General features: G+C 37.6%; 1 protein-coding gene and 1 pseudogene across 3 annotated transcripts in view; one reads left to right on the plus strand and one right to left on the minus strand.

The window, feature by feature from the left end:
• Positions 1-25560, plus strand: part of ZC3H12B (zinc finger CCCH-type containing 12B) — a 504463-nt gene that overhangs the window by 457740 nt on the left and 21163 nt on the right. The window lies entirely within an intron of this gene.
• Positions 19308-20636, minus strand: LOC116535025 (annotated as a pseudogene).

Raw genomic sequence — 25560 nt, forward strand, 5'->3', positions numbered from 1 at the left:
AAAAAAAAAAAATGCAATAAAATAATGGCATTTGCAGCAATCTGGATGGAATCAGACACCATTATTTTAAGTGAAGTAACTCAGGAATGGAGAACCAAATGTATTATGTTCTCTCTCATAAGTGGGAGCTAAGCTATGAGAACGCAAAGGCATAAGAATGATACAATGGACTTTGAGGATTTGAGGGAAAGGATGCGAGGGTGAGAGATAAAAGACTACACATTGAGTACAGTGCACACTGCTTCGGAGATGAGTGCATGAAAATCTCAAAAATAATCACTAAAAATTTAGTCATGTAATTCAATACCACCTGTTCCCCAAAAGCCTATGAAATAAAAATAAATAAAATATTTTAAAACTCTACCTTAAAAAAATTCAATGAATGATGTGGTTAATTATAGCATTAAAGGAAAAAACAAAGATGAGAAGAATTTGGCTATTTTTTCAATTGACCATAATAAATATGATTTAATTGCCTTTAAAAAAATATAATAAAATCCCACCAAGAGCATATTCAGATGCCTATTTCTTCACCTTATTTTGCACTGAGTGTCACAACATTTTTAAAAACTTCAAGGTCAGGCACAGTGATTCAACACCTGTAAACTCAGAACTTTGGGAGGCCAAGACAGGAGGATCACCTGAGGTCAGGAATTTGAGACCAGCCTGGCCAACATGGCAAAACCCCATCTCTACCAGAAAATACAAAAATTAGCAGGGCGTAGTGGTTGGTGCCTGTGATCCTAGCTACTCAGGAGGCTGAGGCTTGAGAATAGCTTGAACCTGGGAAGCAGAGGTTGCAGTGAGCTGAGATCACGCCACGGCACTCCAACCTAAGGGACAAAGTGAGACTCCATCTCAAAAACTAAAATTAAATTAAATTAAATTAAAAACTTCACTAATCATATAGATGAACAGTAATGTTTTATTTGCTCAGAGAACTTAAAAGACATCCCTTAACTAGAGGATTACTGGCAAGATGGCCAAATAGGAACAGTTTTGGTCTGCAGCTCCCAGCAAGGGCAACACAGAAGGCAGGTGATTTCTGCATTTCCAACTGAGGTACCCAGTTCATCTCATTTGGACTGATTTGACAGTGGATGCAGCACACAAAGGGTGAGCCAAAGCAGGGTGGGGTATCACCTCACCTGGGAAGCACAAAGTGTCAAGAAACTCCCTCTCCTAGTCAAAGGAAGCCCTTAGGAATTGTGCTGTGAGGAAGGGTACACTCCAGCTCAGAGACTGTGCTTTTCCCATGGTCTTCACAACTCACAGACCAGGAGATTCCCTCTGGTGCCTATGCCAACAGGGCCCTGGATGTACAGCACAAAACTAGGCAGCCATTTGGGCAAACAGTGAGCTAGCTGCAAAATTTTTTTTCATACCCCAGTGGCACCTGGAACACCAGCAAGACAGAACCATTTACTCTCCTGGAAAGGGGACTGAAGCCAGAGAGCCAAGTGGTGTTCCTCAGTGGGTCCCACCACCATACAGCTCAGCAAGCTAAGATCCACTAGCTTGAAATTCTCACTGCCAGCACAGCAGTCTGAGCTCGTACAGGGATGCTCAAGCTTGGTGCAGGGAGGTGCGTCCATCATTGCTGAGGATTGAGTAGGCAATTTTACCCTCACAGTGTGAACAAAGCTGCCCAGAAGATCAAACTGGGTGGAGCCCACCACAGCTCAGCAAGGCAGCTGTGGCCAGACTGCCTCTCTAGGTTCCACCTCTCTGGGCAGGGCTTCTATTTAAAAAAAAAAAAAAAAAAAAAAAGGCAGCAGCTCAAGTCAGGGGCTTATAGGTAAAACCCCCATCTCCCTGGGACAGAACACCTAGGGGAAGGGACAGCTGTGAGCACAGCTGCACAACTTCAGCAGATTTATATGTCCCTGCCTGACTGCTCTTTAGAGAGCAGCAGATCTCCCAGCATAGTGTTCAAGCTCTGTTAAGAGTCAAACTGCCTCCTCAAGTGGATCCCTGACCCCTGTGTCTCCCAATTGGGAGACACATCCCAGTAGGAACTGACAGACACCTATACAGGAGAACTCAGGCTGGAACCTGAAGCCTTCACTGGTAATACCCATACAGAGTCTGGAGTGGACCTACAGCAAACTCCAGCAGCAGAGGGGACTGACTGTTAGAAGGAAAACTAACAAACGGAAAGGAATAACATCAACATCAACAAAAAGGGCGTCCACCCAGAGACCCCATCCAAAGGTCACCAACATCAAAGACCAAAGGGAGATAAATCCACAAGAAGCATGTTCTAGCCTAATGCAAGGAAGCTGAGAACCTTGAAAAAAAAGGTTAGATGAATTGCCAATTAGAATAACCAGTTTAGACAAGAATATAAATGACCAGATGGAGCTGAATAATACAACATGAGAACTTTGTGAAACACACACAAGTATCAAAAGGCAAATCAATCAAGCAGAAGAAAGGACATCAGAAATTAAAGATCAATTTAATGAAATAAAATGAGAAGAAAAGATTAGAGAAAAAACAATGAAAAGTGACGAACATAGCCTCCAAGAAATATAGGAGTATATGAAAAGACCAAATCTACATTTGATTGGTGTACCTGAAAGTGACGAGGAGAATGAAACCAAGTTGGAAAACACTTTTCAGGATATTATGCAGGAGAACTTCTCCAACCTAGCATGACAGGCCAACATTCAAATACAGAAAATACAGAGACCACCACAAAGGTACACCTCGAGAAAAGCAACCCCAAGACATAAAATTGTCAGATTCTCCAAGGTTGAAATGAAGGAAAAAATGCTAAGGGCAGCCAGAGAGAAAGGTCAGGTTGCCCACAAAGGGAAGCCTATTAGACTCACAGCAGATCTCTCGGCAGAAACCCTACAGGCCAGAGAAGAGTAGGGGCCAATATTCAACATTCTGAAATAAAAGAATTTTCAACCCAGAATTTCATATCCAGCCAAACTAAGCTTCATAAGTGAAGGAGAAATAAAATCCTTTACAGACAAGCAAATGCTGAGAGATTTTGTAACCACCAGGCCTGCCTTTCAAGAGCTCCTGAAGGAAACACTAAACATGGACAGGAACAACCGGTACCAGCCACCGCAAAAACATATCAAATTGTAAAGACCATCAATACCATGAAGAAACTGCATCAACTAACGGGCACAATAACCAGCTGGCATCATAATGACAGGATCAAATTTACACATAACCCTATTAACCTTAAATGTTAATGGGCTACATGCCCCAATTTAAAGACACAGACTGGCAAATTGGATAGAGTCAAGAGCCATCGGTGTGTTGTATTTAGGAGACCCATGTCACATGGTCACATGCAAAAACACACGTACACTCAAAAAAAAGGAATGGAGAAATATTTACCAAGAAAATGGAAAGAAAAAAAAAAAGCTGAGGTTGCAATCCTAGTCTCTGATAAAACAGACTTTAAACCAACAAAGAAACAGACTTTAAACTAACAAAGATTAAAAGAGACATGAACATTACATAATGGTATAGGGATCAAAGAAACAAGAAGAGCTAACTATAAATATATATGTGCCTGATACAGGACCACCCAGATTCATAAAGCAAATTCTTAGAGACCTACAAAGAGACTTAGACTCCCACACAATAGTAGTGGGAGACTTCAACATCCCACTGTCAATATTAGACAGATCAATGAGATGGAAAATTAACAAAGATATTCACAATTGAACTCAGCTCTGGACCAAGCAGATCTAATAGACATCTACAGAATCCTCCACCCCAAATCAACAGAATATATATTCTCCTCAGCACCACATCACACTTATTCTAAAATTGACCACATCATTGGTAGTGAAACACTCCTCAGCAAATGCAAAAGAATGGAAATCACAACAAACAATTTCTTAGACAATAGTGCAATCAAACTAGAACTCAGGATTAAGAAACTCACTCAAAACCACACAACTACATGGAAACTGAACAACTTGCTCCAGAATGACTACTGGCTAAATAACGAAATCAAGGCAGAAATAAAGAAGTTCTTTGAAACCAATAAGAACAAAGACAAAACATACCAGAATTTCTGGGACACATTTAAAACAATGTCTAGAGGAAAATTTATAGCACTAAATGCCCACAAGACAAAGCAGGAAAGATCTAAAATCAACACTCTAACATCACAATTAAAAGAACTAGAGAAGCAACAGCAAACAAATTCAAAAGCTACCAGAAGACAAGCAATAACTAAGATCAGAGCAGAACTGAAGGAGATAGAGACACGAAAAGCCCTTCAAAAAAACCAGTATATCCAGGAACTGGTTTTTTTTGAAAAGATCAACAAAATAGATTGGTAGCCAGACTAATAAAGGAAAGAGATCAGAATCAAATAGACACAATAAAAAATGACAAAGAAGATATCACCACTGATCCCAGAGAAATACAAACTACGATCAGAGAATACTATAAAGACTTCTATGCAAATGCAGTAGAAAATCAAGGAGAAACAGATAAATTTCTGGAAACATATACCCTCTGATGTCTAAACCAGGAAAAAGTCGAGTTTCTGAATAGACTAATAACAAGTTCTGAAAATGAGGAAGTAGTTAATAGCCGACGAACAAAAAAAGTTCAGAACCAGATGGATTCACAGCGAAATTCTACCAGAGGTACAAAGAGGAGCTGATAGCATTCCTTCTGAAACTATTCCAAACAATAGAAAATAAGGGAATCCTCCCTAATTCATTTTATGAGGCCAGCATCATGCTCATAGCAAAACCTGGCAGAGACACAGAAAAAAAAAAAAAATTGGGCCAATATTCCTGATGGACATTGATGTGAAAATCCTCAATAAAATACTGGCAATCAGAATCCAGCAGAACATCAAAAAGCTTATCCATCATGATCAAGTCAGCTTCATCCCTGGGATGCAAGGATAATTGAACATACTCAAATCAGTAAACATAATTTATCACATAAATAGAACCAATGACAAAAACCACGATTGTCTCAATAGATACAGAAAAGGCCTTCCATAAAATTCAACACCCTTTCATGCTAAAAACTGTCAATAAACTAGGTGTTGATAGAACCTATCTCAAAATAATAAGAGGTATTTATGACAAACCCACAGCCATTATCATACTGAATAGGCAAAAACTGGAAGCATTCCCTTTGAAAACTGACACAAGAAAAGGATGCCTTCTCTCACCACTCCTATTCAACATACTATTGAAAGTTCTGACCAGGGCAATTAAGCAAGAGAAATAAATAAAGGGTATTCAAATAGGAAACAAGAATGTCAAATTGTCTCTGTTTGCAGATGACATGATTGTGTATTTAGAAAGTCCTATCTTCTCAGCCGAAAATCTCCTAAAGCTGATAAGCAACTTCAGCAAAGTCTCAGGATGCAAAATCTATGTGCAAAAATTGCAAGCATTCCTGTACACCATTAATAGACAAATAGAGAGCCAAATCATGAGTGAACTCCCATTCACAATTGCTACAAAGGGAATAAAATACCTAGGAATAGAACTAACAAGGGATGTGAAGGCTCTCTTCAAGGAGAACTACAAACCACTGCTCAAGGAAGTAAGAGAGGACACAAACAGATGGAGAAACATTCCATGCTCATGGTTAGGAAGTATCAATATCGTGAAAATGGCCATACTGCGCAAAGTAATTTATAGATTCAATGCTGTCCACATAAAGTTACCACTGACTTTCTTCACAGAATTGGAAAAAAAAAATACCTTAAACTTCATATGGAACTGAAAAATTGTCTTGACCACATAGTCAAGACAATTCTAAGCAAAAAGAACAAAGCTGATAGCATCATGCTACCTGAATTCAAACTATACTACAAGGTTACAGTAACCAAAAAAAGATACATAGACCAATGGAAACAGAGATCTCAGAAATAATGCCACACGTCTACAACCATCTGATGTTTCACAAACCTGACAAAGTAAGCAATGGGGAAAGGATTCCCTATTAATGGTGTTGGGAAAACTGGCTAGCCATATGCAGAAAACTGAAACTGGACCCCTTCCTTACACCTTTTTAAAAAATTAACTTTAGAGGATTAAAGACTTTAACATAAAACCTAAAACCATAAAAATCCTAGAAGAAAACCTAGGCACGATACCATTCAGGATATAGGCATAGACAAAGATTTAATGACTAAAACACCAAAAGCAATGACAACAAAAGCCAAAATTGACAAATGAGATCTAATTAAACTAAAGAGCTTCTGCACAGCAAAAGAAACTATCATGAGAGTGAACAGGAAACCTACAGAATGGGAGAAGAGTTTTGCAATCTCTCCATCTGACAAAGGGCTAATATCCAGTATCTACAAAGAACTTAAACAAATTTATAAGAAAAAAACAACCCCATCAAAAAGTGGGTGAAGTATATGAACAGATGCTTCTCAAAAAAGACATTTATGCATCCAACAAACAAATGAAAAAAAGCTTATCATCACTGGTCATTAGAGAAATTCAAATCAAAACCACAATGAGATATCATCTCATGCCAATTAGAATGGCAATCATTCATAAGTCAGAAGACAACAGATGCTGGAGAGGATGTGGAGAAATTAGGAACACTTTTACACTGCTGGTGGGAGCGTAAATTAGTTCAACCATTGGGAAGACAGTGTGGCAACTCCTCCAGGATCTAAAACCAGAAATACCATTTGACCCAGCAATCCCATTACTGAGTATATACCCAAAAGATTATAAAATATTCTGCTATAGGCCGGGCGCGGTGGCTCAAGCCTGTAATCCCAGCACTTTGGGAGGCCGAGGCGGGTGGATCACGAGGTCAAGAGATCAAGACCATCCTGGTCAACATGGTGAAACCCCGTCTCTACTACAAATACAAAAATTCAGCTGGGCATGGTGGCGTGTGCCTGTAATCCCAGCTACTCAGGAGGCTGAGGCAGGAGAATTTGCCTGAACCCAGGAGGCGGAGGTTGCGGTGAGCCGAGATCGCGCCATTGCACTCCAGCCTGGGTAACAAGAGCGAAACTCCGTCTCAAAAAAAAAAAAAAAAAAAATATTCTGCTATAAAGATACATGCACACGTTTGTTTACTGTGGCACTATTCACAATAGCAAAGACTTGAAACCAACCCAAATGCCCATCAATGATAGACTGGATTATAAAAAATGTGGTACATATACACCATGGAATACTATGCAGCCATAAAAAAGAATGAGTTCATGTCCTTTGCAGGGGCATGGATGAAGCTGAATACCATCATTCTCAGCAAACTAACACAAGAACAGAAAACCAAACACCGCAGGTTCTCACTCATAAGTGGGAGTTGAACAATGAGAACACATGGACACAGGAAGGTGATATCACAAAATGGGGCCTGTTTTGGGGGTTTGGGGGCTAGGGCAGGTATACCATTAGGAGAAATAGCTAATGTAGATGATAGGTTGATGAGTGTAGCAAACCACCATGGCACGTGTATACCTAAATAACAAACCTGCACTTTCTGCACATGTAACCCAGCACTTAAAGCATACTAAATAAATAAATAAATAAAAAATAAATAAATAAAATTGTAAAAAGACATCTCTGAAGTTGTGTAGCTTGTAAGAAGCAGAGCTTGCCCTTAAAAGGCAAGTTCTTGCTTACACACTGTTGGTCGGACTGTAAATTAGTTCAGCCACTGTGGAAAGCAGTTTGGAGATTCCTCAAACAACTTAAAAAGGAACTACCATTTGACCCAGCAATCCCATTACTGGGTATATATCCAAAAGAAAACAAATCATTCTACCAAAAAGACACATGCACTCACATGTTCATTGCAGCACTATTTACAATAGCAAAGACATTGAATCAATCTAGGTGCCCATCAGTGGTTGATTGGATACAAAAAATATGCTTTATATGCAACATGGAATACTACACAGCCATAAAAATGAACAAAATCATTTGATTTGCAGCAATATGGATACTGCTGGAGGACATTATCCTAAGTGAATTAATGCAGGATCAGAAAACCAAAGAGTGTATGTTCTCACTTGTAAGTGGGAGCTAAATATTGAGTACTCATGGACATAAAGATGGGAACAACAAACACTGGGGACTTCTAGAGGAGAGAGGAAGAAACGCAGGGAAGGATTGAAAAACACTCTTGGATACTATGCTCACTACCTGGGTGATGGGATCAAACATATCCCAAACCGCAGCATAATGTAATATACTCATGTAACAAAGCTGCACACGTACCCCTTGAATCTAAAATAAAAGGTGAAGAATGATGGTGGTATTTTGATGGGAATTACATTGAATATGTAGATTGCTTTTGGCAGTATGGTCATTTTCACAATACTGATTCTATCCACTCATAAGCATGGGATGTTTTTTCATTTGTTTATGTCATCTATGATTTCTTTTCAAAAATAAAAAATAAATTAGTGGGCTCTCAGAAAATTTCTTATTTTTATGTCCTGAGGTTGCTGTAACAAACTGGGTCAATAGAAATTTATTCTCTCACAATTCTGGATGCCAAAAGTCTGAAATCTAGGTGTTGTCAGGGCTTCACTCTTTCCAGAGTTTATAAGAGAGAATCTCTTCCTTGACTCTCCCCCTTTTGGTGACTGTTGGCATTCCTCAGCTTGTGGCTGCCTCTCTCCCTGTTCTGTCGTTACATCATCTTCTCTTTTGTATATGTGTCTCCCACTGAGCATTCTTTTGTTTTAAAAGGCTCCCAGGCATTCAAAATACGCTAGTTTCTTGTCATCACTCTAAGTTAGGCAAGACAGAAGCTAGTCTTTTAGGCAGCTCCCAGAAAAGCCAGAACTTTGAATACACATTTCCCTTTTCCCTCCTCCCACTTATGAAGCTATGAGCTAGTTGCTTTTTCACAGTTTTGCCAAGCTGTGTCAGCTTCTGCCTGTGTTGTTACAAGTTCTTTGGTGCTGTCACAGCTGCTGGGCGCTCTTTTTTCTTAGTGGCTCCTAACCATTCAAATTATTCCTGTTTCCCATAAGTTGTTTGAGCCAGGTGAGACAAAAACAGCAGCTTCCCAAAAAGTCAGAATGTTAGATGTACGTTCTACTATTTTCTTACTGTCTCAAAGAATAAAATATATGTTGGACTTTTGCTCCCAATGGGAGATATGCTAACTTGAGATAGTGGCTGATACAGATAAAATTAAATCATTTTCATACCCATTTCAATGCAGCTGTTCTTAGCTTTGAGCTTGCCTGAGATACTTTGACTTCCTAACTGGGTTCTTATGTTTCTTTTTATTATGAATCCAATCTCCTTACTTATTATAGATCTGTTTAGATTTCAGATTATTTCCTGAGTCAATTTTGGTGTTGTGTCTTTCTAGGAATTAGAACATTTTATCTAAATTATATAATTGGTTGGAATACAAATGTTCATACCATAGCATTTCCTTATAATAATTTTTATTTCTGTAAATTCAGCAGTAATATACCCTTTTATTCCTAATTTTAGTAATTTGTGTCTCCTCTTTTTAAATCTCTGTCAGTCTAGCCAAGATCTTGTCAAATAAACTATTTTTATTGATTTATTCTGTTTTATTATAGTTATTTATGTTCTAATATTTATTATTTTCTTCCTTCTTGAGTTTAGTTTCCATTGTTGTTGTTTTGTTTGCCTCTTAAGTTGACTGGTTAGGTTATTGATTTGAATTTTTTATTCTTTTTTGTTAAATATATATTTTATTGCATTTTAGGTTTTGGGGTACATGTGAAGAACATGCAAGATTGTTGCATAGGTACATACATGGCAACGTGGTTTGCTGCCTTCCTCCCCATAACCTATATCTGGCATTTCTCCCCATATTATCCCTCCCCAACTCCCCACGTGCCACCCCCCACTGTCCCTCCCCTAACTCCCCCCCACAGACCCCAATGTGTGATGCTCCCTCCCTGTGTAATGTAGGTTTCTATAGATAGAAAAGTTTTCTTTAAGCACTGCTTTGCTGCATTTTCTAAATTTTGATATCATATGGTTTGGTTTTGATTAATCCCAAAGTATTTTCTAATCTCCTTCGTGGTTTCTGTGGTTTCTTTGAGTCATTGATTATTTAGAATCATTTAATTGATTTCCATGTATTTTTGAATTTTACAAATTTCCTTTTATTATTAATTTTATATTTCATTTCATTTTATAGAGAACATAATTTATATGATTTTAATCTTTTTAACTGTATTGAGGCATATGTATGCCCTAACATATTGCCATATGTATTTGAGGAGAGTAGGCATTCTGCAGCTGTCGGGTGTAATGTGCTGTAGATTTCTCTTGTGGTTAGTTGGTTTGTAGAGATGTTGAAAGCATCTATTTTATTATTAATCTTCTGCTTAGTTGATCTTTCCATTATTGAAAGAGAGTATTAAAGACCTCAAATATTACTGTTGAATTCTTGATTTCTCCTTTCAGTTCTGTCTGGTTTTGCTTTATGTATTTTGAGGCTGTGTTACTAGGTGCATATATATTTATAATTGCATTGTCTTCTTGACTGATTGACTCATTTATGATTATAAATTGGTACTTTTTGTCTCTAGTAACATTTTTTCTCAAAGTATATTTTGTTTGATACTAGTATAGCCATTCCAGCTCTTTCTTGGCTACTGTTTGTGTGGAATATCTTTTTCCATTTTTTTACTTCCACCCTATTTGTGCCTTTTAACCTATAATGTGTCTCTTGCAGACAACATTTATTTGAATCATTTTTTAATCCATTCTTCCAATTCATGTCTTTTAATTGGAGAGTTTAATTCATTTACATTTAATGTAATTACTGATTTTGAAAGACTTCTGCTATTTTGCTTTTTATTTTCTATATGTATTATGCTTATTTGCATTACTCTTTTCCTCCAATACTGCCTTATTTTGTGTTGAATAGTGATTTTCCAGTGTACCATTTTAATCTCTTGTTATCTCTTTTATTATATTTTGGAATTATTTTCAGAGATTATTCTGCAGGTTATATTAACACCTTTTTATTTTTTTCCCATTTTATTGAGATATATTTAACAATTTTAAGTTATATATATTTAAGGCATAAAAATTCATGATTATATATATATATACACACCTTATAAAATATTCACCAAAAAAACTAATTAACATATCCATCACCTCACACAGTTACCATTTTTATGTGTGGTGAGCACACTGGAGATCTACCCTCTGAGCAAATTTCAAGTATATGATACAATATTGTTAACTATAGAGACATTGTTGTACATTAGATTACCAAAACCTATTTATCTTGCATTACTAAAATTTTACATCCCTTGACAAACATCCTCCCACATCTTAGTCTCCCCAGCCCCACGTAACCACTCTTCTAGTCTCTGTTTCTGTGAGTTTGACATTTTTAGATTCTATAGATTCTATATATAAGTGACATCAAGAGGCATATGTTTTTCTTCATCTGGCTTATTTAACTTAGAATAATGTCATCCAGGTTCAACCAAGTTATCACAAAGAGCATGATTTTTTTCTTTTATAGGACTAAATAATATTCCATTATATATCTCACATCTCTTACATTATATATATATATATATTATTATTATTAGATTGATAAACAGATCTCACATTGTCACTATCCTGTTATCTATCAGTGAACATTAAGGTTTTCTCTATATCTCAACTATTGTGAATAATGCTCAAATGAACATGGGAATGCAGATAGCTTTCCAAGATACTGATTTTATTTCTTTAGCCTATGTACTCAAAAGTGAGATTGCTGGATCATAAAGTAATTCTATTTTTAATTTTGAAATGAAGCTCCATACTATTTTTTATAAAGCATACCAATTTCCCTTTCTCTCAACAGTATACAAGAGTTATCTTTTCTTCACTTCCTGCCCAAAACTTGTTATAGTTCATCTTACTGATAATAGTCTTTGTAACAGGTGTGAGGTAATATCTCATTGTGCTTTTGATTTGCATTTTCCTGATTAATAATTTTGAGCACTATTTCTTATACTTCTTGGCCGTTTGTATTTTTTTAATTTTGTCATGTATAGTATCTTTTTATATATATATATATATATATATATATACACACGAAGCAATAGTTACATATATATAATATATATATAAATATATATAGTTTTCAAGGTACAAGTGTTTATTGGTTACATGGATGAATTGTATAGTGGTGAAGTTTGAGATTTTAGTGTAGCCATCACTAGAGTATGGACATTGTACCCAATAATAGTTTCTCATCTGAACCACCCTAAAACCTACCCCATTTTGAGACTCCAATGTGCATTATACAACTCTATATGCCTTTGTGTACCCATGGCTTAGCTCCCACTTATAAGCGAGAACATATGGTATTTGGTTTTCCATTCCTGAGTTAACTTTTAGAATAATGGCCTCCAGCTGCATCCAAGTTTCTGTAAAATACATTATTTCTTTCTGTTTTTATGGCTAAGTAGTATTCCATGGTATACATGTCCCACATTTTCTTTATCCACTCATTTGTTGATGGGCATTTAGGCTGGTTCTATATCTTTGCCACTGTGAATTGTGCTGTGATAAACATACATGGCAGGTATATTTTTGATATAATTACTTATTTTCCTTTGGGTAGATACCCAGTAGAGGGATTGCTGGATTAAATTGTAGATCTACTTTTAGTTCTTTGAGAAATCACCATACTATTTTTCAAAGAGATTGTACTAATTTACATTATCACCAGCAGTGTATAAGCATTCTCTTTTTACCACATCCAGGCCAACATCTATTTGCTTTTTGGCTTTAATAATGGCCGTTTTAGCTAAGGTAAGGTGATATCTCATTGTTATTTTAGTTTGAATTTCCCTACCAATTAGTGATGGTGAGCATTTTTCATGTTTGTTGGCCATTTGTATATCTCCTTTTGAGAAATGTCTACTCATGTAACTTGCCCACTTTTTGATGACATTGTTTATTTGTTTATTTATTTTTATATTTTTGCTGATTTGTTTGAGTTCCTCATAGTTCTGGATATTAGTCCTTTGTCAGATGAATAGTTTGAAAATATTTTCTCCCATTCTGTGGGTTGTCTGCTTATTCTAATGATTTTTTCTTTTTCTGTGCAGAAGCTTTTTAGTTTAATTAGGTCCCATTTGTTTATTTTTGTTATACTTACATTTGCTTTTGGGGTCTTAGTCATAACCTCTTTGCCTAGACCAATGTCCAGAAGTGTTTTTCCTATGTTTTCTTCTAGAATTTTTATGGCTTCCAGTATTAGATTTACATCTCTGATTCATCTTGAGTTTACTTTTGTAGAAGGTGAGAGATAGAGATCCAGTTTCATTCTTCTATGTGTATCTATCTAGTTTTCTCAGCACCCAGATATTGAATAGGGTCTTTCCCCAATTTATATTTTCATATGGTTTGTTGAAGATCAGTTAGTTGTAAGTATTTGGCTTCATTTCTGTGTTATCTATTCTTTTTCTTTGGTCTATGTATCTACCTTTATAGCATTACCATGCTGTTTTGATTACTATAGTCTTGTAGAATAATTTGAAGTCAGATAACGTGATGCTTCCGGATTTGTTCTTTTTGCTTAGAATTGCCTTGGTTATTCAGGTTTGTTTTTGATTCCACGTGATTTTAGGATTGTTTTTTTCTAAGTCTGTGAAAATTGATGTTAGTATTTTGATAGGAATTGCATTGAATCTGTGGATTGCTTTGTGCAGTATGACCATTTTCTTTTTCTTTTCTTTTTTTGTTTTTTCTTATTGTTCTAGATTCACCTTTTTAACAACATTCTAAAACTCAGAGTAGTGGGCCAGTGGGGACTTTGGGCTCAGCAGCTAAGTTGGAGGGTCTCTCTACTCCCCCAAGGCAGGTCATTCTGAGAAGGCACTCATGAGGGGGACATCAAGCCCCTCTTGTATTTTCTCATACAACCAGCAGTTTGGCAGATTCTATGACATCGATAGACTTCATTCTTTAAGGAGCTGGAGGAGGAAAGCATGCAGGACAACTTTGTCATCACCTAGGAGTTACTGGACAAGCTCGCTGACTTAAGATTCTGGCAGACCACCAACAGCAAGATCCTGCAGGAACGCATCACACAACAGAGCAAAAAGCTGGAGAGTGGGCAAGTCACAGATGCCACTCACCATCAACAACGCTGTGTCCTGGTGCTCTGAGAGCATCAAGTACAAGAAGCATGAGGTCTTCAGCGATGTCATAGAGTCTGCCAACCTGCTGGTCAATGCCAATGGCAGCATTTTGCTGAGTGAGATCTTTGGCACCATCAAGCTCAAGGTGTTTCTGTAAGGAATGCCAGAGCTGCAGCTGGGCCTCAATGACTGCATGCTCTTTGAGCTCACTGGCTGTCACAAGAACAAATCGGTAGAGCTGGAGGATCTAAAACTCTGCCAGTGTGTGTTGCTCTCCTGTTTTGACAATGACCACACCATCCTGTCCAGTGATGACTTTGAGCTCATGTACTACCGTCTCAGCACCCAGGTCTAGCCACTGAACTGGATTGACTCTGTCATTGAGAAGTTCTCTCACAGCCCTGTGGAGATCACTGTCAAGACCAAGGGGCAGGCTGGTATGGAAGCTCACACCTGTAAACCCAGCACTTTGGGAGACTGAGGCAGGTGGATCACCTGAGGGCAGGAGTTCGAGACCAGCCTGGCTAAAACAGTGAAGCCCCATCTCTACGAAAAATACAAAAATTATCTGGGCGTGGTGGCGGGTACCTGTAATCCCAGCTACTCTGGAGGCTGAGGCAGCAGCATCGCTTGAACCTGGGAGGCGGAGGTTGCAGTGGGCCGAGATTGTGCCACTGCACTTCAGCCTGGGCGACAGAGCTAGACTTCATCTAAAAAAAAAAATAAATAGCATGAAGACATTTGTACCCATACCTAGTGTTTCCAACCCCACACCTGAAGTCCAGTATTTCTTTGTTTACTTTCTGCCTCAACGATATGTCTAGTGCTGTCAGTGGATTGTTGAAGTTCCCTAATATTATTATGTTGCTTTCTCTTTTCTTAAGTCTAGTCATTTATTTATAAATCTGGGGACTCCAGAGCTAGGTACCTATATATTTAGGATTGTAATATCTTCTTGTTGGATGGATTCTTTTATCATTATATAATGACCTTCTTTGTCTTTTTTTTTTTTTTTTTTACTGTTGTTGCTTTAAAGTCCATTCTGTGTGATATAAGAATATTACTCCTAGGTCGGGTGCGGTGGCTCAAGCCTGTAATCCCAGCACTTTGGGAGGCCGAGGCGGGTGGATCACGAGGTCAAGAGATCGAGACCATCCTGGTCAACATGGTGAAACCCCGTCTCTACTAAAAATACAAAAAATTAGCTGGGCATGGTGGTGCGTGCCTGTAATCCCAGCTACTCAGGAGGCTGGGGCAGGAGAATTGCCTGAACCCAGGAGGCGGAGGTTGTGGTGAGCCGAGATCGCGCCATTGCACTCCAGCCTGGGTAACATGAGTGAAACTCCGTCTCAAAAAAAAAAAAACAAAAAAAAAAAAGAATAGTTACTCCTGCTTGCTTTTAGTTTTTATTTGCATGGAATATCTTATTCTACCCATTTATCTTGAGCCAAAAGAATCCTTACCTCTATGTTTTATGCTCTCAAAAGGTTCTATCCTGGTGCATATCAATTTTTTGTTTCAAGTTTTAGAACTCCTTTAGCATTTCTTGTAAGGTTGGTCTGATAGTGAAAAACTCCCTCAGCATTTGCTTGTCTGAAGACTTTATTTCTCCTTCATTTATGAAAGTTAATTTTGCTGCGTACAAAATCTTCAACTGACAGTTACTCTGTTTTAAGAGGCTAAAGATAGGACTCCAGTTCTTTCTGGCACGTAAGGTTTCTGCTTAGTGTATGTGTTATCCAGAGACGTGTCTATTTAGGTTTTTTATCCATTTTTAAATTGGGTTATTTTCATTGTTATTGAGTTGCAAGTGTTCTCAATATATTTTGGATGTTAATCTCTTATTAGATACATGATTTGCAAATATTTTCTCCTTTCCTATAGGTTGCTTTTTCACTCATTGACTGTACCCTGTACTGTACAGAGGTTTTTGTTTTCTTTTTTTTAGCTTGTCGTAATCCCAGTTGTCTACTTTTGCTTTTGTTGCCTGTGCCTCTGGGATCATATCCAAAAAATCATTGCCCAGACCAACTCAAGATGTTTTACCTATGTTTTCTTCTAGTAATTCAACAGTTTTGTATCTTATGTTTAAGTCTTTAATCCAATTTGCATTGTTTTTATATAGTTTGAGATCATAGTTCAACTTCATTCTTCTACATGTGGATATTCAGTTTTCCCATCACTGTTTATTGAAGAGACTGTTATTCCCCATTGTTCATTCTTGGCATTTTTGTAGAAAATCAATTGACTGTAATGATGTGGATTTATTTCTCTGTTTTCAATTCTGTTTTTTTGGCCTGTGTTTGTTTTTATGCTTTTACCATACTGTTTTGATTACCTAAGTTTTGAGATATATATATATATATATATATATATATATATATATATGAGATGGCGTTTACTCTTGTTGCCCAGGCTGGAGTGCAATGGCACGATTTCAGCTCACTGCAACCTCTGCCTCCGGGTTCAAGCAATTCTCCTGCCTCAGCCTCCCAAGTAGCTGGGATTACAGGCACATGCCACCACACCCAGCGAATTTTTTTGTATTTTTAGTAGAGATGGGGAGGCTGTTGGCCTCCATGTTGGCCAGGCTGGTCTCGAATTCCTGACCTCAGGTGATCCACCCACCTCAGCCTCCCAAAGTGCTGGAATTGCAGGCATGAGCCACTGGACCCAGCCTGTAATATATTTTTAAATCAAGGTGTGTGATACCTTCATCATTATTCCTCTTGCCCTAAATTTCTTTGTCTATCAGGGTCTTTTAAGGTTTCATATGAATTATAGAGTGTTTTCCTTTTCTGTAAAGAATATCATTGGATTTTGGTAGAGATTACATTTACTTTATAGCTCACTTTGGGTAGTATGGACATTTTAACAATATTAATTTTCTCAATGAAAAAATATGGGCTTTCTTTTCATTTATCTGTGTCTTATTTAATTTCCTTCACCAATGTTTTATTATTTACAGTGTATAAGTCTTTCACCTACAGAGATTATTTAACATCTTCCTTTGTGATTGGGGTGCCTCTTATTTCTTTCTGTTGCCTAATTGTTCTGGCTAGGATTTCAAGTACCATGTTGAGTAAAAGTGGTGATGATTGTCATCCTTTCCTTTCATCCTTTTCTTATTTCCCATAGAATATATATTTCTATATATCCCATATATATATATATATGGGATATATCATTTTTTTACTGTGTTGAGGTAAGTTTCTTCTATATTTATTTTGTTTAAAGGTTTAACTTGTTGACATATAATTTTTGATAATAGTCTATTATGTTCCTTTGTATTTCTGTGTTATCAATTATAATGTATCCTGTTTCATTTTTTATTCTATTTATTTGAGTCCTTTACATTTTTTTCTTAGTCTAGCTAAAGGTTTGTCAATTTTATGTTTTCCTAAAGACCATCTTAGATTTGTTGCTTTTAATTGCTTTTAAATATTTTCTATTTGGTTAATTTATATTCTAATTTTTATGATTTCTTTAATTCTGTTAACTCTGAGCTTGGTTTGTTTTTCTAATTCCTTGAAGTGTAAAATTAAGTTGTTTGAGATTTTTTCTCGTTATAATTTAGGCAGTTATCACTATAAAATTCCCTTTTAGTATTGCTTTTGATGCATTCCATAGGTTTTAGTATGCTGTGTTTTCATTTTGATTTGCTTGAGATACATTTTTAATTTCCCTTTGATTTTTTTTAACCCAATGGTTGTTCAACAGTACGTTGTTTAGCTTCCACATATTTGTGATTTTTTTTGTTGTTGTTTTGTTTTCTGGCTGTTATTGCTTTCTAGTTTTTTTTTTCATTATGATTGGAAAATATACCTGGAATGACGTTGATCTTATTAAATTTGTTAAGGCTTGTTTTGTGACCTAACATGTGATCTGTTTGGAGAATGTTCCCTGTGTACTTGAGAAAAATGTGTATTCTTCTGCTGTTGGGTGGAAAGTCCCATATATGTCTATTAGTTTCAATTGTTTTGTAACGTTCTTCAAGCCAGATGTTTCCTTATTTATTTTCTGTCTGGATGCTGTATCTGATATTTTGAATGGGGTACTAAAGTCCTCTACCATTGTAGCAAGAGCGGCGGGGAACAAACCTCTCAAACACCAGACTGAGGAAGGACATGGATTTTTTTTTGGCCTGGAGCTATCGGGGACTACAGTCTCATTCACCTAGCTCTCCAAGCTGCAGCTTCTCTCCCCTTTTATAGGCTTACAATGCTAAAGGGGAAACTGACGTGGAACTATGTCATCGTCCATTTGCTGGATGTTCCGCCCACAATCTTTTGGCTTCACTGATTTGCTAATTCATATGCGTCGTGAGCAGGGACCAGCAGGAAACGGGGGTCTCCTTATAGAGACAGGACAAAAGCAACAAGCTGTTTCTTGGCAGAGGTGTTTCCAGCAGGGAGCCTGGTCCATGGACTTGAACCAGTGCTGGGCTCCAGCCAGCAGAGAGAACATGCATTTGCAGCTCTTTGAAGGTTAACAGATAGCAGAGACACTGGGAACTAAAGACGGTGTCATTTTCCCAGCTCTTTGGCATTTTATTTCATTTTTTCTTCTTCTTCACACTCCTTCCCATCTGGAAGGGGGGAGGGAGGAGGTGAAATTGAAGTAGGCAAGGGGGTCTCCCCTCTCATCCCTCACTTTGAGAATCTCACCTTTTTTTTTTTTAGTGAGAATTCTCACTCTTACCTCCAGCCTCACTGTTGGGGTTTTCTGGTGAGACAGATTAGTAGTAGCAGAGATAAATGAGAGATGTAAAAATACCGGCCTAACAATTTTTCACTATTATTGTATTGTCAATTTCTGTCTTCAGATCTGTTATTTGCTTTATATATTTAGATTCTCAGATGTTGGGTGTGTATATATTTATAATTGTTTTATCTTCCTGCATAATTGACCCTTTTATCATTACATAGTTAGCCTTCTTTGTCTCTAGAGTTTTATACATAAAATGTATTTTGTCTGATATAAGTATAGCCACTCCTGCTTTCTTTTGGTGACCATTTGCATGAAATATTTATTCCACCCCTTCACTTTCAGCTTATTTGTGCCCTTAAATCTAAAGTGACTGTCTTGTTGACAGCATATTACTAGATCCTGTTTTTTAAAATCTATTCATTAGCAAGCAATGGTTTTCTATAATAAAGAAGAAAAATCTATTCAGCCATTCTCTGCCTTTTCTTAGTGAGTGTGTGTGTGTGTGTAGGTGGTGTGTGTGTGTGTTGGTACACTTGATGATATATCACAGGTCTCTTAGGCTCTGATCATTTTTCTTTATTTTCTCTTTCTGCCCTTCAGACTAGGTAATCTCAGTTAACCTATCAACATCGAGTTTGGTGCTTCTTTCTATAGCCTGCTGAAATCTGCTGTTGAGCTCTCCAGTAGATTTTTTATTTCAGTTATTATCCATTTCAACTTCAGAATTTCCATTAATATCCTCTGTGGGATAAGACATCTTATGTTCCTTTTGTTCTTTGACATATTTTCTTTTTTTTTTTTCCATTTTAATGTTTACAACTTAATAAATCTCTTGATGATTGCAGACACGTATGGCTGATTGGTAGTATTCAGAAACATTACAGTAATGGCAGTTTTTTTAACTGGTGTGTAGTCCTCAGTAATCATATATGAAATTGCTTTCAAACCAGTAAGACTGCATTTATGCATCCATCATTTTCAGGACTGTTGGTAACCTGGGCATATTTCCCCAAATAACTTTGCCTCCTTGTGTCACAAGGCCCAATTCACTCACATTTACCTCAGTGACAGTACCTTTGGTAATAACACCCAAAGTTGTATACAGTGGAGATGAGGAATTCTTCTTTACACCAAGTATTGGTAGACAAAAGGTGGCTTTCAGTTCAGAATGTGTCACATGGCCTTTCTTGAACCGCAAGCCCATTGGCCTGACGAATCTTTCATATTTATGTGGTTTTCCTGTAAAGCCATCTCCAATAAAGCAGGCTTTGGGCATGTACTTTAGGCAGAGGGACTTCCCATTTTCCCATCTTCTCTTGTCATTTCTGTTTAATCATATTGGAAAGTGCTTTAGCTCAAGATTGTCCCTCTTTATCCAGCAGATAGGCAGGTACTGCTGCCTCTGGAGTCTTTTCATCATTCTTTTGTTTGGTGTTTCTCTTTTCATGCATCTTGATAGTCTTTTTCATTTTCATTTTCTCAGCAGGGTGCTGTTTATGGTAAAGCTTAGCCTTCAGACCAATCATTTTCTTTGTCTTTTAATGTTCATGAGCCTCTCGACTTTACTTCTTTCTCTTTTTCTCATGGTAATCCAAACAGTATCCGTAGTGTTTACGGTGTAATTCAATGTATTCATTCTGCGGCATGGTGACGGCTGCAGAGCTGCCAGGAGCAGCCCCTGGGGTGAAAAACGCCCTCAGTTTTCAGGTCTCCGAGACCCATGAGTGACTGCGCAGAACGCGACAGGAAAGGCTATTCCTTGACATATTTTCTTGTAATCTGTAAGCATAAATCTTTGTCAAATAAGCCTGCCATCTGGGCTTGCACAGGGACAGTATTTTAAAATATTTTTTAAAGAAATGGGGTCTGACTTTATTGCCCAGGCTAGATTTGAACTCCTCGGCTCAAGCCATACTTTCACCTTAGCCTCTCAAGTAGCTAGACTTGAGGGACTCATGCCACTATGCCCAACTCAGGATAGTTTTTGTTGACTTTTTCTTTCCCTGTATATAGGCCATATTTTTAGTTTCTTTTCATGCCTCATAATTTTTTTTTGAAGACTGAACATTTTAAATAATATAATTGGCAACCTTGGAAATCAGATTCTCTCTTCCTAAGGTTTGTTGTTGTAATTGTTGTTGAGTGACTTGTGAAATAATTCTTTAAAGTCTGTATTATTTATTGTGTATGGCCACTGTCATCTCTTCTTGGAATCGCTTTATTGTCAGCTATTGACTCAAAAAAAAAATCTCTTAAATGCCTTGAACCATTAAGTCTTCCTCCCAAGAGGCTTTGCATCCATATTGGGGCACAATCTCAACACCTAGAAAGCATTTGACATCTTTCCTTTAGCCTTCACTTCTTGATTACATAGAACCATAATGTCAAGCAAAGGTGAGGGATAAGGAACTTTTCAGCTCTTCCATGAACACACGCACAACCCTACACAAGCATGTGTCCTTCTAGATCCCCAGGAATATGTGGAAGCTTTTCAAAGCCCCTTCCGGACATCTGATTCACAGCTTTTCCTTTAAATTTTTTTGGTCAGCTTCATGTTTGCTCTAACTGTTATTACCCCCTCAGGCAGCTGTAATCTTTTTTTTTTTAAAGTGTCTCTAATTGTTTTCAACAAATATCCCTGAGGAAAAAGCTGTTCGTTGTTAGTGCGCTCTGAGTCACATCAAATAAACACAAGCCCTTGAAAAAGCCAGGTTTTTCAATGAACTTTCAGACAGGCCAGATAATAATAATTCTATCGAGATGGGACTTTGGAGAAGTTCTAAATTTGTTCAGTTTCCTCTGTTAGCTTTTAAGCTGCTAATTCTCATGGCTACTGTGTTTGTGAGGCTGTTGGCTTTCAAGGCCACCATGGCTCTGGGAAGAGGAGATAGGACTAGAGCACATTCAAATGCCAGTTTTTCCTGTTCTTCCCAAGGTTCAGCCAGGCTTTTTCATTTTTGTTTCGTTGTTGTTTAAATAAACACTATTTGTCTTTTTTTTTTTTTTTTTTTTTTTTTTTTTGGAGACAGAGTTTTGTTCTCGTTTCCCAGGCTGGAGTGCAATGGCACAGTCTCAGTTCATTGCAACCTCCACCTCCTGGGTTCAAGCAATTCTTCTGCCTCAGCCTCCCATGTAGCTGGGATTACAGGTGCCTGCCACCATGCCCAGCTAATTTTTGTATTTTTAGTAGAGACAGGGTTTTATCATGTTGGCCAGGATGGTCTCGAACTCCTGACCTCAGGCAATCCACATGCCTTGGCATCCCAAAGTGCTGGGATTACAAGTGTGAGTCACAGCACCTGGCTAAATAAACACTACTTAGATTATTGCAAACCTTTCATTAATTTCCAGATGCCACCAGTGGAGGATATCCAGGTTCTTGGTGTCTTGAACAAATAGTTGAACAAAATGCACAAACAAAGCAAGGAAGGAACAAAGGGATTTATTGAAAATGAAAGTACACTTCACAGTGTGGGAGCACACCAGAGCATAGGGGCTCAAGGGCCCCGTTACAGAATTTTAGAGATTTTAAATACCCACTAGAGGATTCCATTGGTTACTTGGGGTACACCTTATGTAAATGAAGAGGATGAAGTAAAGTTACAAAGTTATCTACTTGGCCTATACCCTATAGAGATGATATTTCCTGTCATAGCTGAAGTATAAATTGGCCTTCTGTTTCCTACCTCCAGATCCTACTTTCCTGCCTCACAGAGATTTGGAAAAGTTAATTTTAATAATTTGGCTGTGTTGTCATTGCTTTTACTGATAAGTAAATTTTTTAAGGTCCTTTCACGGTCATTCCCACTGACATCATCCATTAGTATAATTAAATTTATGTAACTATCAAAAGATTTCATGGCATACATGTAATTACATGAACTTTTAAACATTTGGAGGGTTGTTACTGTACATTGTTTTCTCTATTTTTAATTTCTACTGTGGGAAAAGAAGTGCTTTCTAAACAAGCTGATATTAATGTTAACTGAAATACAAAGTCACTCATAGACAGATTTTTAATGACATCTTTCCTGGGTAATCAATGACTCACAAGAAATCATTTTAACCCAACTTACTATTATTTGAGTAAAAGCCAAGCCTATGTATAACTAGTCTAATGTCAAACGGTCTTTATAATTTTTATCAGCTGAACTTCGTTTCAGGTTTCTATGAATATGTCAGAGGCTGTAAGAGCACAAGGATGGGCCGGGCACAGTGGCTCACTCCTTTAATCCCAGCACTTTGGAAGGCCAAGGCGGGCAGATCACCTGAGGTTGGGAGCTCAAGATCAGCCTGACCAACATGCTGAAACTGCATCTCTACTAAAAATACAAAATTAGTTGGCCATGGTGGCAGATGCCTGTAATCCCAGCTACTCAGGAGGCTGAAGCAGGAGAATCACTTGAACCCAGGAGGCAGAGGTTGCAGCGAGCCAAGATCACAACATTGCACTCCAACCTGGGCAACAAGAACGAAATTCTGTCTCAAAAAAAAAAAAAAAAAAAGTACTACAAGGATGAAATATTTAATAAAATATTCATTGATACGTATCACATACATAAAGGTATCTAGGTGTTGGGATTGGGGAAAGCAGAGATGCAAACATGAATGTGGACAGTTCTTGCTTTTAGAATAGTTCACAGCCAAGTTGTGGAGAGAAACAAACTTGTTACAACTAGCAGGAGTTAAGTGGGTGAAGAAGAGGGGATAGAACACTGAGTGTGGAGAGCATTACTCATTAATCTTGACCCCACCATTGTCTTTCACACCTCCATGCCCTTTCATGTGCTATTCCATCTGCCTAGCATGTCCCCCCCAATTTCCCTTCCCCCTCCCTGATAAAATCTGCTCAAATTTTACCTCTCTTGCCTCAGACAACAGAATTACTTACCCCTCCTTGGCACTCCCCTAGCATTTATAAACAACCTTATGAGAACATATTATATGTTCTGTGATTATTTGTTTACATGTTTATCCCACCTCCCAGAATGTGAGCACTTCACAGAGACTGCATCTAATTTCTTTTAGAATTCCCAGCACCTAGAGCAGTGCTAAGTACCTAGTATGCAGAATGGGAATGAAAATTAATGGTAGAGGGAATATTTGAACCCATATACCCTGACTCCAGCTCCAAATGCAGAAGGCGTCTCACTAAACTAAGACGCCTCTTAACCATTCCTGCAGGGAACCTTCAAGGATTACCAGCATCCTAAACTCATGGGGCAGCCGGGAGTGTACCTATATAATTATATGGTTGACATATTTAATATAACAAGAATGCATTTGCATTATCAAGCATTCCTTGTTCTGGAAGCTTCTGAAATACTTTAAAAACTGTGTTTGTTATGTACTTCGCTGGCCACAGAAGTACTCCTGCAGCTGAGATAAAACAGAGCAGCTCTTGAAAAATGCAATACATAGCCGTTTGAGGAAGGAAGTGTTAACAAACAAACAGCATGTTACTTTGAAATAAGAACAATTAAAATTTCTAACCTCTATGGTCCTTCTATTCCCTCTTTTCCCCCTACTCTATTTGCCACCCAATGTATCTCGAATTTCATCTGGGAGATTTAGGAAACTAACTAGACTTCAGCTGATGACGTCATGGCTGCAATACTGCAGCTACCCCTCAGAATTGCCCCAATCATTGTGTCATTTCTCATTTTAGCTAGTGACTTAATTATAAAGACAGAAAACAGGATGTACTCTATTCCATACATTTAACAAAGCAGTTAAGTTGGAGAGAATCAAGAAAGATCAAGCCCAGTGTTGTTAACTGAATGAGATGCTCGATACATTTATTACTATTAAAGTCATAAGAAAGGCACTCTTTTTTTTCCAATTTACTACAAGTTATAGAATGACATAGCCATATTTCCCTATAGCTTTTGACTAAGGGTCTTGGGATGTGGATAGGTAGCACAAAAAGAAAAAGAGAGGGAGGAGAGAAAGAAGAGAGAAGAGGAGGAGAGAGAGAGGAAAAAAAAACTTCACCAATGAATCATAGAAGTGGGCGTGTTTTCTGAAGAAGCCACTTTCATAACAGCTCCTCAGCTGTCATTAATGTCCAGAGAACACATATACACTGAACCCTTACTCTAGCAGAGACCATTTCCTGTAGCATATGAGGCAGCTTCCCTGCATGAATTTCAAATGATCTTTCCCTAGACCTTCTTTATATATAGAGAAGAAAATAGTAAGTATATAACCTACAGTTTTCTTGTCCTTCTGGAGTGTCAAACACTAGAAATGTTTTTGTGTGGGGAAGATTGAATCCAGTATAAATTGAGGTTACATTTATCAGTGTGGTTTTAATTAGTTTGGAAAACAGAATGTGTGTAGTACGAAATGTTTTGGATATGCTGGAGATATAGGTCCTTCCTAGTGGAATATGGGATAGTGGAAGGTAGCAGAAAAATGAGCCCCTCTTCAAAACCTGGGAATAATGGATCTTCAAATCAAAACACTGTGTGTCTACTTTGCCTGAAGCCCTGAAAAAAATGAATGAGTTGTGAAAATCAACAGACCGTGACTTTCCTGTAAACATTTTGTCTAAAGCTTCAACATTTGGTGTGGGAGTGGGAAGGCAAGAATCGACATAGTTTAATCATACAAAGCTTTTGGGTCTCTATTGAAATGAAATCCTAAATTTTGAATAAGCTCAGTTGTTTTTAGCTCTGGCTATGACAGTTTTTGCTGTGATATGTATCATTTTGAGAATGCATTGAAGATAAAAAATAAAAGCCAAT

The sequence above is a fragment of the Sapajus apella genome, unplaced genomic scaffold (genome assembly GCF_009761245.1).
Source record: "Sapajus apella isolate SASKATOON/1434 unplaced genomic scaffold, GSC_monkey_1.0 scaffold91, whole genome shotgun sequence".
Taxonomy (NCBI): domain Eukaryota; kingdom Metazoa; phylum Chordata; class Mammalia; order Primates; family Cebidae; genus Sapajus; species Sapajus apella.